The sequence below is a fragment of the Ornithorhynchus anatinus genome, chromosome X5 (genome assembly GCF_004115215.2).
Source record: "Ornithorhynchus anatinus isolate Pmale09 chromosome X5, mOrnAna1.pri.v4, whole genome shotgun sequence".
Lineage (NCBI taxonomy): Eukaryota > Metazoa > Chordata > Mammalia > Monotremata > Ornithorhynchidae > Ornithorhynchus > Ornithorhynchus anatinus.
The window spans coordinates 56,069,195-56,089,351 of record NC_041753.1 but is presented as its reverse complement, the minus strand read 5'-3'; the positions used below and the strand labels follow the sequence as shown (position 1 = coordinate 56,089,351).

Genomic DNA, 20,157 nt, shown 5'->3' with positions numbered 1-20,157 from the left:
GCACTGCTGGAAAAAGTTACGGCCCATCTAATTTATTTTGTGTCTGTTGGCAAGTCTAAATGCTTTTAACTTGTACATCCAATGATGTTATAAAGTGCAGAGACTTTTTTGTAGGGGAACGAAGGAAAGTGTTGGGCGGAGAGAGGATGGCTGTGAAAAGGGGATGCCCCACCATCAGGGGTACCCAAGCAAGCACCCAGGACAGCACGTGATAAATACTGAACTTCGTTACTGACTGGCATTTGAGGCTGCCGGTTGCTTTACAATACCGATCTGGACTGCACTATTTCTGGCTCCCAGAAACATAGAACAAGTTTGTTCCAACAGAGAATGAGATAACGGAGATCACTGCAACAGAAAAAGCATTTTGAGAGGTTCCAGGAAAGAAGGTAGAAATAAAAGGAAGAAAACGATGGGACTTGGAGATACAGAACAAAAAAAAGCTTTGTTTCGTTTGTTTGAAAGGGTCGTTCCTCCCGGCACCCCATAGCTCTTCAAAAATAAAGCGGCCAGGTCCCTGTAAGTCCCCAAGTAGTAGAAAACTCGCCCTGTCACTTAATCCTGTCAGCGGATTACCATTACCATGTAGGGAGGGATATAGAGGACAGGTTTGGGGAAGAGTAACTCTCCCTGACCTACTTACTAATGTGTGGAAGAGAGGGTAGGATTTAGAAGGCTTTTCAGGGACCCGGTTTTCAGGGACCAATCTTATCCAGCTTGTTACCCTCCACCCCCAGTCAGGCCTAAGAAGGTGGGGATTAACCATCCCAGCCCCGGTGTTTATTTAAAGATTTCTCAGCCCTGGCTTCTAAAAGTAGGGGTAGCCACAAGAGCATTCATTCATTCAATAGTATTTATTGAGCGCTTACTATGTGCAGAGCACTGAACTAAGCGCTTGGAATGAACAAGTCGGCAACAGATAGAGACAGTCCCTGCCATTTGATGGGCTTACAGTCTAATCGGGGGAGACAGACAGACAAGAACAATGACAATAAATAGAGTCAAGGGGAAGAACATCTTGTAAAAACAATGGCAACTAAATAGAATCAAGGTGATGTACATTTCATTAACAAAATAAATAGGGTAATGAAAATATATACAGTTGAGCAGACAAGTACAGTGCTGAGGGGATGGGAAGGGAGAGGGGGAGGAGCAGAGGGAAATGGGGGGAAAAGAGGGTTAAGCTGCGGAGAGGTGAAGGGGGGTGGTGGTAGAGGGAGTAGAGGGAGAAGGGGAGCTCTCAAGGGAAAGGCAAACATTGAAATGTGCATTTAATCCCCATCCTCTTTCCCTTCCACATGACTGCTTAGTCCAGATGAGTGGTGGAGCAAGAAGGGCACTGCCCAAGTCACCCAAACCCTATTCAATTTGGCTGCATTTGATCCATTCGAACTAAACCTGGCTTGCTCAGGACTCTACCAACAGCCCTAGGATCCTGTGCATCTTGGACTGTGAGCCCCATGTGAGACGGGGGAGTGTCCAACCTGATGATCTTGTATCTTCCCCAGTGCTTAGTACAGTGCCTGGCACATATTAAGTACTTAACAAGTACCATTAAAAAAAAACAATGCCAACTTTCAATCAACTATGGAAAGAGAAGGCTGAGGAGTCAGGATAATTGTAAAAACTGACAATCCAAAAATGTCATTTTAATCGTTTGTTTCAATTTCTTCCCCTGACAGAGCTTCCGTGGCTCAGTGGAAAGAGCACGGGCTTGGGAGTCAGAGGTCGTGAGCTGTGTGACTTTGGGTAAGTCACTTAACTTCTCTGTGCCTCAGTTGCCTCATCTGGAAAAGAGGGATTAAGACTGTGAGTCCCATGTGGGACAACCTGTTTACCTTGTATCTACCCAGTGCTTAGAAGAGTGCTTGGCACTTAGTGCTTAACAAATACCAAAATTATTATTATTATTATTCTAATCAGCTGCAAAATTGAATGATTGAGTTTCACACGTGTACTTCTCTTCTACCCTCCCCATGGTGGAGTCACGTATGAGCAGAAAGTGCTTAAAAAGGGAGAGCAAAAAAGCAAAAAGCAAGGTACTAAAAAGCAAGGTACTGTTCCCACAGACTGAATAATCAGGACCAACTGAACTCAATTTTGTACTGTTAAAGTTGTCAGAACATGCAAGTTCAATTAAAGACCTTTCTCTCCTGTTCTATTTGTTTTCCTCCTAAACCAATCCTCTGTCTCTACCATAACAAACAAATCACCTTAGAGCTGACTGGCATCAGCTGCATATCACATAACTAAAGATCCTGAGTGGAAAATTTACCTCATGTGAGTATCTTTTTCGCTATGAGGGGAAAAAGAAGATGCCTTGAAGGAAAAAGGCATTATACCTCCAACTAGAAGATTCACCCTAACAAAAGCTCAGATTTTTGTTATTCTCGTATCAGAGTTTGACACACTGGGATACATTTTGATTTCCATCCAAACGGCCCTGATCTCAGGATAAAGTCTGGCCAGAGGACTTGAACCCCCACAGTATCAGCAGGTTTCCTACTACATCAATCCTGTTGACGTTGGAACAGATGAAAGCAGATGTTTCCTGTCAAACTGTGAATCTCTCCCCCAAAGTACACATTAGTATCCTTAATCTCTTCAAACTACTCATAATACCCAGCAGTCTCCCTGGAAACATTTTAACTGATATTTCCCTTAATCTGTATGGTCCACTGGCTAGGACCTGCAACCCTAGAACAACAAAATGTGCTCTAGAGTACTAACTTTCTGTAAACTGAATACTTTACTGTAAAACAGGGAAAGGAAAACTATTGACAAAATGGTCCCTGAGGTAGTCGGGGAAATGATATTGGCAAGACAATTCATGGATAACTGATATTTTACCTACTATCTTCTTTGGGGAAGAGCCTTAAAGGTAGAACTTCTAAAAAATCGTACTGCAATTCCCTATTCTATGGGAATTATTTCATCTAGCCAGGGAAAAAAACATAGCCACCTGGGGAGGAAATTAGGCACTTATTCAGCAGTGTCTAGCCCTGATACCTGTTTGAGAAGCAAAGGAAGGAAATGAAAGACCATAGGCATATCCCAAACAGAGGGGATGTTAGTTAATAAGTAGGGGAATATGACTTTTATGAGAATTACATTTTTTAAAGGACAAAATCACATAAAGTTGCAGGTACATATTGTCCCTAAGAAGGTCTTGTTACCATGTCAATCAATCAGTAGTATTTACTGAGTGCTTACTGTGGGCAGAGCACTGTACTAAGCGCTTCAGAGAGTATAATACAACAGAGTTGGTGGACACGTTCCCTACTACAAGGAGCTTACAGTCCAGAGGAATCATATACACCTATTATGTGTGTACGATTCCCTCCTAGGTACCCTTCTAACAACTATGTGTGATGGCCTAGTTAGGAAAACCATCATCCCCTTCAGGAGAAGCTTTCTGACCCTCAAGAGTGAGATATCAATCAATCAATCAGTCAATCATATTTATTGAGCATTTACTGTGTGCAGAGCACTGTCCTAAGCTAGTGACTAGTGTCTAGTCACTGTACTATCCTAAAAAGATCCAGTTCTTCTAGTGCTCCATCCAACTCGCTCCCTTTGCTTTATCCCCCTCTCCCCACCCCACAGCACGTGTGTATAATAATAATTATAATAATGATGGTATTTGTTAAGCACTTACTATGTGCCAAGCACTGTTCTAAGCACTAGTAGATACAAGGTTATCAGGTTGTCCCACGTGGGGCTCACAGTCTTAATCCCCATTTTACAGATGAGGTAACTGAGGCACTGACAAGTTGAGTTACCCAAAGTCATGTAGCTGACAAGTGGCAGGGCCGGGATTAGAATCCATGCCCTCTGACTCCCAAGCCCATGTTCTTTCCACTAAGCCATGCCACTTCTCGCTTATGTATATATGTACATGTCTATCATTCTATTTATTTCTATTGATGCCTGTTTGCTTGTTTTGATGTCTGTCTCCCCCCTTCTAGACTGTAAATCCCATGTGGGGAGGGATTGTCTCTCTTTATTGCTGAAATGTACTTTCCAAGCACTTAGTACAGTGCTCTGCACTATAAGCGCTCAATAAATATGATTGAATGAATGAATGAAGATTGCAACAGTAGAGTGACAAGGTCAGTGGGGAATATTAGGAAAACAAAGATGTCCTGGGATCTCTTGGTTTCTCCCATAGCCAGAGTGTTTAAGAGATTGTTAATCATAATAATGGAAAAATAATCAAGTTTCCATAGCAAATAATTTAAATTTAGAGTCATATAGTGGCACTTTATTGATGATGATGACGCTATGATGGTGGTGGTGGAGTTTCCTGTTGAAAATGATGGACGAGCCTCAATCCCATCACTTCCAGGATTTTGTGAAGTGCATGTAGAAGCCAAGGCATGGCAAGCGCAGGCCTTGTACATGAAAGTCAGACTGGTTATTGGGCCGTGCTTAAAGTCACCTTTTGCCGAGCACACTTCTCCTTTGCTGCCGTAATTTGTTTGCCCTCAAAAGACCATTCATTCAATAGTATTTATTGAGCGCTTACTATGTGCAGAGCAGTGTACTAAGCGCTTGGAATGTACAATTTGGATTAAGTAGGCAAAGGGCAAATCTGATGCCAGAAGCACAGTTCTTGTGCCACAAATTCCCAAGCACTGATGCCAGTGGAGTACATTTTTTTTAATGGTATTTGTTAAGCACTTACTTTGTGCCAGGCACTGTACTAAGTGCTGGGGTAGATACAGGCTAATCAGGTTGGACACAGTCCATGTCCCACATGGGACTCACAGTCTTAATCTCCTCTAGACTGTAAGCTCATTGTGGGCAGGGAATCTGTCTGTTTATTGTTATATTGTACTCTCCCAAGCTTTTAGTACAGTGCTCTGCACACAGTAAGCTTTCAATAAATATAATAATAATATTAATAGCATTTGTTAAGCGCTTACTATGTGCAAAGCACTGTTCTAATATGACTGAATGAATTTTACAGATGAGGTAACTGAGGCACAGAGAAGTTACCTGACTTGCCCAAGGTCACACAGCAGACAAGTGGCAATGTCGGGATTAGAATTTAGGTCCATCTGAATTTCTAGGCCCGTGCTCTATTCACTAGGCTACACTGCTTCTCTTTTTGGGGTTGGTCTTCAGTATGTCTTTTTCCTCTGGCCATCTGTGGAGCGTGCTCTAATACTGAGGTCTGCATGAAAATCATTCAGGGCTTCTTTTTTCTCATCCATCCAATCCAGATGACCACAGGGCTTGGGGAGGAAGACTTTAGGTCCAAAACCTGTGTGAAGGAGTTGATTATAGTAATGGTGGTTTGTGCAGCACCACCTGCACTCTCTTATCCCCATTAACTTTGTTCCTGCTGTGCCACAGAGCATAACAGGCAAGTAAGGCGGCCTGGGTGTAACACATGCAAAGTGCATGCAAATATTTTACACGCAGGACCCGTTTATGGCAGAAGTAACCAGAGTTTGCTGCTGATGCTCAGCCAGAGTCCCATAAGCCTCTAGACCGTAGGCTAATTATGGGCAGGGGACTCATTGTGTGCAGGGAATGTGTCTGTTAATATTGTTCTCTCCCAAGCACTTAGTACAGGGCTCTGCACTTAGTAAACACTCAATAAGTACCATTGATGGATTGATTGATGAGTCAGCAGCTACTATGGTCTTTTGCAGCCCATGTTTGCCTGTTATTTTCTAGATTCTGGCTAAGCCTAACCACCTCAGGAGACGCCCAAGGTGGTTCTTCAGTCTGAAACCCTCACCATCAATGGCACAGCTCCAGCAAGCAATCCCATACGTCCAACCGCTAGCGGCCCCCCACCCCGGCAACCTCCGCTATGATGAGGTGTGCTTCGGACTTAAGTTATACTTGAAATGACTCCAGAACTTAGGATGGGATCATTAAAGGGAAGGAAAAACTTGCTGGCTCTTGGAAGAAAATGTGATCCACACCCACGTATTAGCAAAAGCCATAACATCATTCAAAGTCAGAGTGTCATTTGACAATTAGGACCTTCAAACGGAATATTAGTTTATACACCCATGTCTCCTATACAACGAAAAATGGTGAGATTTTATCCATGCATGTGACTGGGGTTGATAATACCAGTGCATTGATGATGATCCTTTTCACACTCTGTGACTATAAGGATTGGACCTTGCTGTGTTGCATTTACTATCTGCAGTTCCACTTGCTGCTTTTGATTCTCCCTCCTGGTACTGCACTCCTCTTAACCAGGCTCATCTATGTTCTACCACCTTCTCATTGGTCCATAGCTATGCCACATCATATGAGGTTTGGCTTCATTGGGTCTTCAAAATGCTTCTTTTGTCTTTTCTTATGGACTATCCCCAACACTTCAGTTTATAATATATTGAGTCATCCATTACCCTCATCTGAGCAATGCTTATAATAATAATAACAATAGCATTTGTTAATGCTTACCATGTGCCAGGAACAGTACTAAGCGCTGGGTAGATACAAGGTAATTGGGCTGGACAGAATCCCTGTCCCTCGTAGGGTTCACGATCTTAATCCCCATTTTATAGATTAGGTAACTGAGGCAGTGAGAAGTGAAGTAACTTGACCAAGGCCACACAGGAGACACGTGGCAGATCTGGGACTAGAACCCAGGTCCCTCTGATTCCCAGGCTCATGCTCTATCCACTATACCAGGCTGTTTCTGCTGGTGGATCTATTGCATTCCAGGACCTCTTTGTTTATAAGCTTGCCTGACAATTTGATGTCAAGTATTGGCATTGAGGGAATTACTCTAGAGCTGATGGATGGCACCTGGGGTAAACACAGTCTCTTGGTGGTAGAAAAGGGGGAACACTACAATTCTCCTTTAGACTTTAATTTTGGTCTGAAACTTGATGATGCCCTATTAGTACCACAGACTGTCTCTCAGTCTCTCATAAGACCTGCTAGCTTTCTTGAGTTGGAATTCTCTCTCTCTCTATGCTTGGACAATATGTGACCTAGATTTCAGCCTTCAGTGACAGTATTCAATTTGGAGGGAGATTGTTCCTGAAGAGCCATGGTTTTGTGCTTGGATTTCTTGGGAGCAGGCCTTCTTCATAGTGCTTTGCTGAGTCTTTGCCTTGTAATTGCCCTTTTAGAGCACCAAAAATCTCAGCTTCTATACAATTGATTCAAGTCTTTTGCTGATGTTCTTAAGCTGTTGATTTGGGAGAGTTTCCCAGAAAACTCGAATCCTATTCTAATGCATTCTCCCCTCATTAATGACGGATGGACTGTGGTCATGAAACTTCAGGACGTAGAATCTATGTAGAGGAATGGATAGAGAAGCAAAGTGGCTTAGTGGAAAGGGCCCGGGCTTGGGAGTCAGAGGACATGGGTTCTAATCCCCACTTTGCCACTTGTCTGCTGTATAACCTTGGGCAAGCCACTTAACTTCTCTGTGCCTCAGTTACCTCATCTGTAAAATGGGGATTAAGACTGTGAGCCCCATGTGGAACAACCTGATTACCTTGTCGCTACCCCAGTACTTAGAACAGTGCTTGGCACACAGTAAGTGCTTAACAAATACCATAATTATTATTATCATCGTAGTGCTAATGGATTGTGCAATTTGATAGCTGTCTTCTCACTGAGGCAAAGAGTGCAATGAGCAGGTAGGCAGGTAGGGGGAGCAGCACACAGCAAAGTGCACACTACAGGTTTTCATGTGCCCATTTGCACCCAAAATGATCCTCATGTAGTCTCAATGCTGTGCCAGAGTGCCGTGACCCGGCCGACAGTTGCTTTGGTGGTCACTTGGGTCATCGCTCCCACACTGACCAGCTGTTTTTCAGATTCCCGCTGGGCCTGTCCACCTTGTGGATTGCCTTAGGTGGTTCTTTAGTCAGAGAACTTCACAACTGATGACAGCCCCACCAGACTGAACTGGGACTAGAACCTTGGTTTTCTGACTGTCAGAGCAATGCTTTTTTAACAGCAGAGCTAACATTATTACTCTATATTCCAACACTAGCTCACAGAGTCTTGTTGAGCTCATAATAATAATAATGATAATAATAATTGTGGTGTTAGTTAAGTGTGTACTGTGAGCCAAGCACTACACTAAGCCTTGGAGTTGCTAGAAGATAATCAGGTCAGATACAGTCCCTGTTCCATATGGGGCTCACTTTGCCTCAAAGTAAGGAGGGAGAACAGGTATTTTTTTATGGTATTTGTTAAGCACTTACTATGTGTCAAACACTGTTCTAACAGCTGGAGTCTTGTTTTGTCTTCTGCTGTCGAGTCACCTCCGACCCATAGCGACGCCATGGACACATTTCTCCCAGAATGCCCCACCTCCACTGCAATTGTTCCAATAGTGTATCCATAGCAATTCCTTCGTAAAAATACAGAAGTGGTTTACCATTACCTCCTTCTTCACAGTAAACTTGAGTCTCCGGGCTCGACTCTCGCCCATGCCTCTGCTGCACAGCACAGGTGAGTTTTGACTTGTAGCAGATTGCCTTCCACTTGCTAGCCACTGCCCAAGCTAGGCATGGAATGGATAGGCTTCTGCCTGACTCTCCCTCCCATAGTCAAGACTGGTAGAGTACCGGAAACTCTCCAGGTGAGACCCTGAGAGGCAGCACTTATGCACATACCTGTAATTTATTTCTATTAATGTCTGTCTCCCCTCTAGGCTGTAAACTCTTTGTGGGCAGGGAACATGTCTACCAACTCTGCTATGGTGTACTCTCCCAAGCACTTGATACAGTGCTCTGCACACAGTAAGTGCTCATTAAATACAATTGATTGATTTATCTTCCATCATGGCTGCAAAGAAAAAATGGAACAGAACCAGGTCAACTGCACCTTCCTTTTTTACCCGAATGGCAATGGGGAACGGTCCCCCAACTTCGGCATGGCTAGCCAGGATATAATGATATAGTCTCAGAATCTTAATGAACTTTTCAGGGCAGTCAAATTTGCTAATTTCCAGAGTCCAGATCTACTGATGGTGTCCAATGCTTTGATAACTGTGTAGAGGTCCTGGTGCTGCTCCCTGCACTTTTCCTGCATCTGTCATCTGCAAAGATCAGGTCTCCTGTGCACCACTGTGATCTGAAGCCACATTGTGATTCGAGACGTCTGTTTCAGCAGTGATATTCTTTAGTAGCTGATCCAGGAGTTCTCTGGCTAGAATTCTGTTGGCAAAGGAGACTGATGAAAGGCCATGAAAATTCCTGGAATCTGATCTTTTGCCTTTCCTCTTGAAGATGGTGCTGATGGTGGCATCTCCTTAGTGTACCATATTCTGAGGAAGAGCTTGTGTAAGTGCTTAAGCAGGATGTCCCCTCCATGCTTGTAGATATCAGCGGGTATGCCATCACATCCAGATGCTTTGCTGTCTTTCATATCTCTAACAGATGCAGTGACTTCCTCTATAGTGGGCTCAAGCACTATATCTTCACATGCTGGAACAATTTCTATGTTTTGAAGGGCCTCATCTTCAATAGTAGATGTGTTGAGGAGAATACTGAAATGTTGTTTCAGACTATAGACCATCAGCTCACTGTGGGCAAGGAACATTATATGTTACTCTCCCGGGTGCTTAGTACAATGTTCTGCCCACAGTAAGCACTCAGTAAATATGACTGATTGTTGTTGCTATCTCTTCAGGATTCTAGATCCACATAGACTCTTCAGAGATATGTAGAAATCCTTGGTTTGGTTTCAGACTATACTTCTATAAAAAAGAGAACTTCCCCACATTCAAAACCTTCCTAAATAATAAAAAAAAAGCTAGCTCCTCCGGGAGGCTTTTCATTATTAATTCCCACCTCCCCAGTAATGTCATCTGATGTTTCACCCTTAGCTCTTATTTGGAAATCTGTTTATTCCATTTATTCATTCTGGTTTTGCTATTTTGTCATTATCAATCATAACTACTGGCCTGTCTTTCCTCTTGTTTCCATTCTATGTACACAGTCTGTATCTTCCTGTCTTCCCCATTAGGTCGTAAGCTCCTCGAGGCGTCTACTTCTATTGTGTGTCCCCAAGCACCCCAGTACATTATGCTCAGAGTAGGCTCTCAATAAAAATACCAATGATTGACTGAAAGCAATTCCCCACAAAGAACCAATGCTGAATGACCTGGAATAAACCAGTCGTCACTGTGACATTAGGAACAAAGTGTTCAAGGTTAATATCTAGACTTGTTCCTCTTCTCCCATCCCCATCCACCCTCATACATATTTACAGCCACAGGCAAGTGAACGACTGTCAATGCTGCTTCTTTGCTTTTCCTTTTTTTCTTTTGGCAGAACTAGGAAACAGATTGTGCAATGAACAAGAATGAACAATAGGCACATTAATCTCATCATTTGGTCGATGGAATTTGTATACAGTCCTACATCAAAAACCTATCAGAATAACTGATGAAAAACTGTTGGTAAAGCTAATGGCATTGGGCCAGAAATGTAGATATACACATATGTCTTCTTACAGGAGAGAAAAAAATAATAAATGCACAGTGCTTTCCCACAAGAGATAGGGCTTCTGCATTAGGAGATGTGCATTGAGTAAACATTACATAGGAAAACAGCCAATGGATTAAACTAGTTTATGCCATTTTAAAATTAATGACAATGATACAAAAAAACCCAGTTTATTCTCCAAAAGAAAGGCACTAGAAATTTGCAATTTAAATTCATCCAGAATTTTTCAGTAAGGAATTCAAAATGTACTAGAATACTATTTGATGCACACCATAGCTCTTAAGAGAGAGTAAAACACAATGTTTAGAAACGATCCCTGTCCTCAAGGATCTTACAATCTAGTGGGGAAGACAGACATTAAATTACAGATTGGGGGAAGTAATAAAGCATAAAGATATGCATGTAAGTGATGATTGGCTGGGGGGAGAAGAGTGCCCAAATGTTTAGGTGATGTGGAAGTCCTGAAGTAGTAATTGTGGGGATGAAAAATGAATTTGGGATTAATCTGGGCCTCTTGGATGGGGCACGTCCAACCTCTTCAGTAAATTAATCAATAAAAGGCATTTACTAAGTACTTAGTGCAGACCACTGTGTTAAGTGCTTGAGAGAGTACAATTGAGTTGATAGATGCAATCCCTGGCCTCAAGACGCTTACAGTCTAAGGGGAGACAGACATTAAAATAAATTACAGGTAGGGAGAGCAACTGAATGTAAAGATATGTACATTAGTGCTGGGTGGGGGTGAGCAACTAAGCGAGTAACTATGTAGCGAGTTAGGACTCAACTGCACAGATGACATAGTAGGGAGGGAAAATAGGACGGGGAGATGAGAGATGAGTCAGGGGGCTTTCCTAGAGGACATATGATTTTAGTAGGGTTTTGAAAATGGGGGAGAGGGTCCTGTTGGATATGGAGGAGAAAGTTTCAGTCAGGAGGGAGGGTGAGTAATGAGTCATTGGGAAGAAAGAGGAGAGCAAGTCACAGTAAGTAGATTGGTATTAGAGGAAGTATGTGAGCTGGATTGTACTGGGAGTGGAATGTGGATCAGTAAAGGAAGAGACCCCTCGCAGGGTGGCACCTGGAGAGTTTCTATACTCTACCAGCCTCAACTACAGGAGGGAGAGTCAAGCAGAGGCATATTTATTCCATTCCTAGCTTGGGCAAGGGCTAGCGAGTGGAAGGCAATCTGCTAAAAGTCAAAACTCACCTGTGCTGGGCAGCAGCAGCATGGGAGAGAGTTGAAGGCAGAGACTCAGGTTTACTGCGCAGAAGGAGGCAATGGTAAACCACACATGCATTTTTACCAAGAAAATGCTAAAGATACACCACAAGAACAATTTCAGATGGAGGTGGGGCATTCTGGAAGAGATGTGTCCATGGCATCGCTATGGGTTGGAGACGATTTGAACGCATAAGACAAGACAAAGGAGGAGAGCTAATCGAGTTCCTTAAAGCCAATAGTGAAGTGTTTCTACTTGATGTGAAGATGGAAGTTTTAGAAGAGTGGGGAGAAGTGTGCAGAACCCCACCCCCCACCCTTTTTGATCATTTTCTTAACTCTTTTTCTACTCACTGGGACCAGCATAGGGGAAATTAGCTCATTTCAGCCAGGCTTGGGAGCCTCAAGATTGAGACGTCGTTACATCACTTTACGCTAAAGCTACAAAATACAGAGTTTGAAACACTGAAGATTCTTTAACTTTGCTCTTTCACATAAAAGCAGTTTCTCTCCTAAGAAACCATGACTGATTGTTATTCCCCTTGAATCAACAGCACTGTTAACCTCCATAGGTTCTCAGGCCCTGGCAGCTGCCCATTCAACAAAACATGTTGTTCAAAGTCAGCTTTAAGCATCCTCTCCTTCGCCTTCTAGGTCACCAATAAAACTGACTCATAACCATTAAACTACAGAGCCTCCAACTTTATAGGCAAGCCAAGACATTAAAAAAAAAGAAAAAAAAAAGGTTCTTCAGTGAGTTAGCCCATAACCAAATGGGATTCCATGGGTGATGAATCCAGAGATAAAGTCCTGTACCCAAGTTGTTGGTCTCTCAAAAAAGCAGGATGTTTAAAATCACAGAAATATAGAATGCTATTAAAGATATTCCAAAAATCAATAAATCTAGTCAAATCACAATCAGTAAACCATGAAGTTGAATCTCTCACAAGAACAGGAACCCATCCTTGTTTCTCATAATGCACTGCAGCTAAGACGGTTAAATACAGAACAGATATGATGATATGAATCCACCAAATGGCTAAGCGACTTACCCAAGGTCACATGGCAAGTCAGTGGCAAAGCTAAGAATAGAGCCCAAGCCTCCTGAATTCTGCACTCTTGATGCTAATACCCAGATTTGACATCAACTGGCAATGAGTATATGCAAATATAGACTTGCTTCCCAAGGCAAGAGAAAGGAAACTTCTAAAAATGGTGTATCATTTGGTTCACATGGGTGGGTGCAACACTATTTTTGAGCTCATGGGAATACAATATTTATCCCACGGTGGCTTATCCATCTAAAGAAACAAAAATGCAAACTAGATCGTAAATATGCAAAGCCATTTCATACCATGCTGTTGAATTCCAGTCTTACTGAATTGTGTGAAGGGGGGATTGATTTATCCAAAGTCTACTGGATCCTTCTTACAACCTGAACTCTTTCGCCTCAATGATTCAAGATTTCTAACAACTCGTGACATAGGAGCACTCCACTAAGGGCAAGCATGAGATCATTTCCTCATCAGTTGCCAGGACTTATATTCATAGCATAATAGGGTTTAATTATTCCATGTTTCCTTTCCAGTGTGTGAGCTCACAAACAGCATTATAGGGAGTCTCTCTTGCATATCCCAGGAGGATGACCAACAACCCATCCAAAATGAAGAGTAGTTCCTGGTAACGAGAGTAACTAAACTCAGCAGGCGATTACAGCCATTAAAGTGTGAGGGGAGAGAAGGAGGGAGGGGAGGAAGGATACAACCGCAAAAACATGTGAGGGGGAAAGAACCTGAAACACAGCATCCATGTTATGCTTTAAGCAACTGAGTTGTTTCTGGATTATAATTGAGAATGGAATGCCGAGATTTATCCTGTGGCTTCTTTACATCTTGTTTTGATTAAGACAACCACAGGTCAGAAGTGAACGCTCATATATTATTAATGAATGTCTGTATCACCAAAGAGTTACATAAATTGAAAGGTAGGCTGTAAAGGGCAATATTAAAAGGCAAGTATGGCTTTGGACTTGCCATTGCATATTTCTCATTTTCCTCTCGACCTTGAAAACTCACTTTCTTCCTCAACAGAACAGTAGATTTCCTTCACGCAATGACCACAAGATAGAGCCTGTATTTTATTGTCTAGTTACCTCCTTACTTATGGGGATGCGGCTGCTTAAAATATCAGAAAAGAGAATCCACTGTGCTGTGGCAGCTGGCCAGCATTCCTTGGGAAAAGAATATTTATAACAGTTACAATCCCCCTATTGACAATCCCAAGGGGATTTTTCAAGTAGGTGGGAGGCATGCAATAGGTAAAGTAGATCTTATGCTGTGTTCAGTTCACTGGGGGAGTTAACGCTGTATGCACAGACAAGCATACAGCATAAATTCCCCCAGTGACCTGGGGGCATTAAAAAACTGATATTGGAGGTCACCATTTTTTTTAAAAAAAGGGTCACATATGTATTTATATAACCCAGTCCTGTCTAGTAATTTGTTCTTTTTGGCAGTCATCAGCCTGAGAAAGTGAGGAGGCCTCTTCCAAATCAAAGAATTGGGTGCCAGCACGGCAGTGTGATCAACTGCAGTGGTTTAAATGCACAGAATAGGAGTGCAGGGACTCCATGGCTCTTCAGTCTAACCAAACCAAAGAAAACCAAAAACTATCTGAAACCTCTTCCCCTAAAACAAGCCCCAGTTCAAGGCTGTGTTATAACTTAAGTCAAAGCAAATTCATCGTTTCAGTCAATCAATCATTGGTATTTATTGGGCACTTACTTTGTGCAGCGCACTGTACTAAGCACTTAGGAGAGTACAACAGAGTTGGTAGACATGATTGTTATCCTCGAGGAGCTTACAGTCTAGTAGAGTGGTTCGCCCCCAGTGGCTTCTCAACAGAGTTGGTGCCTTCTCAGCAGATCATTTGATCTGAAAATTAAGGATCCAGCATCTACAAATTCCAGCCAGACCCCCTTAAGCCACATCCTTGATGCTGCCTGAGACCAGCCTTGCCCCAGGTAGGAAGAGGTTAGGGAGGTGGACAGTCCAGCTGGAATGCAAGCTTACCATCGCATCTTTAAATAGGCTCATGTTTTGACCTAGTGCTAAGGTTTCTCCTTAGGAGTTGTCTGAAAATTTAGAGGTGATGAATTCTAATTCCAGTCTTATGATGGACTCACTGAGAAGACAGGGAAGATCCACTCTTCCCATTCCACAAACAGTTCATCTTGACATCAGAACTTTTTTACTCCTTGAAAAAAAGTTTGTCAATCCTGTTTTAGATTTCAAAGGTCCCTAGAATATAAAGAGCATATCCATTTTACTTGCTTTGTTATCATACCCAGCCCAATACCATGAACAGGGGGGCATAATACTAGTGAAGGCTTAAACTGGCAGGTATTGATTTGATAACAGACACTTTTATGTCTAGTATACTTACATTCAGAAGCCAGCCCCTCCACAAGTTACATGGCTCAGACATGCATCTGAGTTCACATAGACTTGGGAAAGGAATGCAGTGGCTCTGGAGCAACTGGGGGCAGGGGGAAAGTCAGGGTCACCTCAGAGAAATGCTCTAATTTCAGGCTAATTCTGACCCAATCAGGTGTACTTCCACAAAAATGACTGCCATCATGTTATGCGTGTCTTGGGGCCCATTTTCTTTTTATTACCAGCACTGGCCACCCTACCTAAACAGTCTTTGGGGCACTGACAACATGGGCCTAATAATAATAACTGTGATATAATCCCGGCTCTGCCACCTGTCAGCTGTGTGACTGTGGACAAGTCACTTAACTTCTCTGTGCCTCAGTTCCCTCATCTGTAAAATGGGGATGAAGACTGTGAGCCTCATGTGGGACAACCTCATTAACCTGTATCTCCCCCAGCGCTTAGAACAGTGCTCTGCACATAGTAAGCGCTTAACAAATACCAACATTATTAAGCGCTTACTATGTGCCAGGAACAGTTCTAAATGCTGGGGTAGATACAAGATAATCAGGTTAGACACAGTCCCTGTCCCACATAAGACTCACAGTCCTAGTCCCCATTTTATAGATAAGGGAATTGAGGCACAGAGAAGTTAAGTGACTTCCCTAAGGTCACACAACAGACAAGTGGTAGAGCCGGGATTAGAACCCAAGTCCTTCTGATTCCCAGGCCCATGTTTTATCCACTAGGCCATGACCCAACTCCATGAGGTCAAAGGAAGCCATTACCCCAAAAACTTTAGGAAAAGGTCAGGTAGCCACAGTTATCCCACACACCTCTTCCTTGCAGGGCCAAAAAGGGACTGGAGTTGGAGCCAAGCAAGCAACTCCACTTCTCACCCACTGCAGACAGTACAAAGACCATGGTCTGGCTCCAGAGCCTTGGGGGTTTCCACTGTCCTCACCAGTGATGCCGGGAGGGCTGGCCCTGAAGCCACTGCCCATAACGGCAGCAGTGCTAACCTCTGAAGAGGTGCAGAGATTGTCCAGCCCCATAGATCTTAATTTGCCCAGCTCTGGATAACTCATTATTATTTGCTCCAGGGCTAAGCATGAGAGGAACTTCTGACTTGGCTCCAGAGCTCAGTGAGGAGAAGAGAAGTGGTTGTGGCAGAGGAGAAGAAAGAGATGAGCACTCACCTCTTCCCAGAGGCCTTCTCAGACTGAGCTTCCCTTTTCCCTCTGCTTCTCCCCCTTCCTCTTTCACCTCCCCTCAGCTGAGCCCCCTTTCCCTCTGCTCCTCCCCTTCCTCTCCCCTCAGCACTGTGCTCGTTTGTATACATTATTTATTACCCTATTTATTTTGTTAATGAGGTGTACATCCTCTTGATTTTATTTATCGTGATAATGTTGTCTTGTTTTTGTTTCGTTCTGTTTTGCTCTGCCATCTGTCTCCCCCGATTAGACTGTGAGCCCATCATTGGGCAGGGATTGTCTCTATCTGTTGCCAAATTGTACATTCCAAGTGCTTAGTACAGTGCTCTGCACATAGTAAGCACTCAATAAATACTACTGAATGAAGATGGCACAACAGGGAGAGTAAGTTCATTCATTCACTAAAAAGTACTTATTAAGCACCTGTTGTGTGCAAACACTGTACTAGGTGACAGATTCTCTCTCCTCCTCTTCCTTCCCTTCCTCCTCCTTCCTCACCCTTTACCTTCCCTCTCCCTCACCCCCCATCCCCAGACTCAAGATGAGTAGTTGACACCCCGAGACTCTTCTACCTCTTTAAATAACCTCACCTTCATCCAGAATGACCGGCCAAAATGAAGGTTATTTTAAATGCTGAAACTGTACTATCCCAGAAAAAAAGGAGTCCTTGTTTTAATGATACTGTAAAAAACAGAAACCAAAGACAGTACATGGCTTCCCTTAGGGAACAACAATTATTCACAAACAATGGGAACTGGACTAAATAATTCATCAACTTCAAGGGTTCTCTGAGTTCTAGGTTTCAACTCTCTTCAACACATTCAAGAATCCCATTGAGAAAGGGAAAGTGCACCATTTAACATCACTCTGCTTCAGTCAGCCATAATTCTTCCAAGATCTTGGTATTCCATTGGTATAAATGCATTCATGCCTGATGTTTTCTTGGCATATTTCTAATGTTATTCCTACATTTTCAGATAAATGTCGCCTGGGAATCCACTGACCAGATTGGGATTTAAAAGTTAAAGTCAATTAATTTTATCTACTAATAAAATAATTTATGAAGCATCTATCAGGAAAATTCACCCGGGAGCCATATCAAATAGGCAGAACAAATCACCAAGTCAGAAGCCTTCAGAATTCTGAATCCCAACCAGCAGGCATGAATGATCCTTTTAAATGGTCACTTATATATCAGAAGAGGTTCTTTGTGAAATTTCTGAGAAGAGGCCCTGATTTTTGAATTGAACAAAGATTTATTAGGAAAGAGGACAGAGTGAAATCAAGAACTACTGGCCAATTGCCACAAGGAGGCCAAATGCTTTTCACTGTTAGATTGAAATCAGCCTCCTATTCAGGATTTGGAGAGCTGAGTTACCTGACAGCACAGATTGCTGTTCACTACATGCTCTGCCCAGAGTATATCATTCAGCATATTACTCACCCCCACACCCCTTCTTTTCCCTCTCCTTGCTTAATTCAAATTATTAATTCATATTATTATGAATTCCTAGTCCCTTTCCTGTGTCCACCTCACCACACTCAAAATTCACCTCCCCTGTTGCCCCTATGTCCCCGCTACGCCCCCAACCTTCATTACAGAGAAAAAGAGAGACCCTCCTTTTTTTTCTTTCCTTTTTTTTACCATTTTTTCCTTTTAATTTAGCTGTGTGGCTGCCACTCCTAATAATAATAATGTTGGTATTTGTTAAGCGCTTACTATGTGCAGAGCACTGTTCTAAGCGCTGGGGTAGATACAGGGTAATCAGGTTGTCCCACGTGAGGCTCACAGTTAATCCCATTTTACAGATGAGGTAACTGAGGCACAGAGAAGTTAAGTGACTTGCCCACAGTCACACAGCTGCCAAGTGGCAGAGCCAGGAGTCGAACCCATGACCTCTGACTCCGAAGCCCAGGCTCTTTCCACTGCGCCACGCTGCTTCTGCTGCTCCTCCCCTCCCACTGTTTTCAAGAAACAGGGACAGATTGGGATGAGGTGCAGAGTGGAAGGGGCAACAGCAGAGGAGGCCTATGAGGGGATTGCTCCTCCTTATTCCACCTCAAACCATCCCCATCCACCTCCATGTTTGGCCAGCAGGAGGCAGAGGGTATGAGCTGTCAATTAGAGAACAGCAGCAGCTGGGTCTGTGGAGCCACTAAATGATACAGGAAAAGAAATCGGGATTTCCCAACCATAGGTGGGGAGGTCAAGGGACCCTCAGCTAAGGTAAAAATTTAAGAGAAAATTAAAAGAAAAGAAGTCATGGCGGGGGTGATGATATTGGGAGAGGAGTGTGGGGGGAGGGGAGGGAGAGACAGAGCCAGAAAATGAGTTCAGGGGAGCGTGAAGGGGGGTAGGTAAGCCACCGGGAACCAGAAAAGGTGGGGTAAGTTGGGGGGGAAGAATTGCTTCATTGACTCTATCAATATATATTGGGTGCCTTCTGGGTGCTAAGCACTATACTAAGCACAACCCTTATTCTCTCCCCTCAAGGAACTTGCAGTTTATTCATAAAGAGTGGGAGCAGAAAGAAGAAGAAGGATAAAGCGGGAAGTAGTTTGAATATTTTAGAATGAAAGAGCTGAATCCATCAATAAAAATATATAAATAAAAATATGTAGTTTATCCCTATCCTCGGCACTTATGTACATAGTGCTAAGAGTGAGTGTTGGTCTGACATGAATGGAGTGCTTTAAACTCATTCATTCATTCAATCAATCATTCAATAGTATTTATTGAGTGCTTACTGTGTGCAAAGCACTGTACTAAGCTCTTGGAAGCGTACAATATAACTAATCTGGAAAGGCAGGGGAGGTGGGACTGTGAGGATTGGGGGGAGAGGATGAGAGTTCCAAGGATGGGAGAATAGCATGAGAGTTTGGAGGCGGGAGAGTTGAGAGTGAGGAACAGTAAAATGGTGAGCTTGGGAGGAGTAGCTGGTGAGGACATGTAAGATGGAGAAAGCTGGCAGAGAACCTTGAAGCCAATGGTATGGAGTTTCTGCTCCATTCAGAGATGAGTAACTATTGGAGGTGTTTGAGGAGTGGGGAGGTATGCTGAATGATGCTTCAAGAAGACTATCTGTGCAGCGGCGTGTCACCTAGACTGAAAGGTGGGAGAAGCTGGAGGTAGGGAGCTGCTACACTCATCTGAATGAGATATGAGAAGGGTACATGTTTAGGGTGTTGGCTGTTTGGGTGGAGAGGAAGAGGCAGACCTGGGAAGTATAATGGAGGAAGAATTGACAAGATTTAGCAGTTGACTGAGCATGAGCGCAGAAATACTGAGGAGTCAAGGATGACACCAAGGTTGCAGACTTCTGGGACGGGAATGATGGTGGAGTTATTGACAGAGATGGGAAAGTTAGATTAGAACCGGGATTGGGTCCTTCTCCCTGGCCCGGGCTCTAGCCATTAGGCAATGATGCTTCTTCTATGCTGCTTCGCTGCTCTTCCTTTACTTCACCCACAGAGCCATGCACCAATCTCTAATTTGGGAAAAGAGAACTTCCCACCTCTCCCTTGGCCTCCTAAATTTCTTGATTCTCTCTAGGAAGGAGGGGACGAGAGGGGACCACTCACCTGCTGCTCCACTCTTCCTTGCACCCCCTCCTGCATAAAGAAAGGAAGCAGAGTTTTCCATCCCTGAACCTCCCAACCTCAACCTGTCGGTCTGTCCCCTTCTAGCCAAGCTCTTCCTGGATGGGAGTGAAGAGATTCATCCTCTCTCAATTTCGGCTGCAGTTGGCGGCATGGGGAGAAAGTGGATGTTCATTAGGCCCCTTTGCTGCCAATCCCACTGCATGAGAGCAGGGAACTTGCTACGTGCCTCGAGGCCA

The 20,157-nt window shown here is 43.4% G+C and overlaps 1 protein-coding gene and 2 non-coding genes across 4 annotated transcripts in view; 1 reads left to right on the top strand and 2 right to left on the bottom strand.

Moving 5' to 3' along the window:
• PGM5 (phosphoglucomutase 5) overlaps nucleotides 1–20,157 on the bottom strand; it is a 186,273-nt gene that overhangs the window by 126,544 nt on the left and 39,572 nt on the right. The gene's annotated exons all lie outside the window — the stretch shown is intronic.
• LOC114808389 lies at nucleotides 8,462–8,599 on the bottom strand. The gene has a single exon (XR_003756236.1). It is a non-coding gene; the product is annotated as a small nucleolar RNA SNORA7 (small nucleolar RNA).
• LOC114808544 lies at nucleotides 11,512–11,648 on the top strand. The gene has a single exon (XR_003756391.1). It is a non-coding gene; the product is annotated as a small nucleolar RNA SNORA7 (small nucleolar RNA).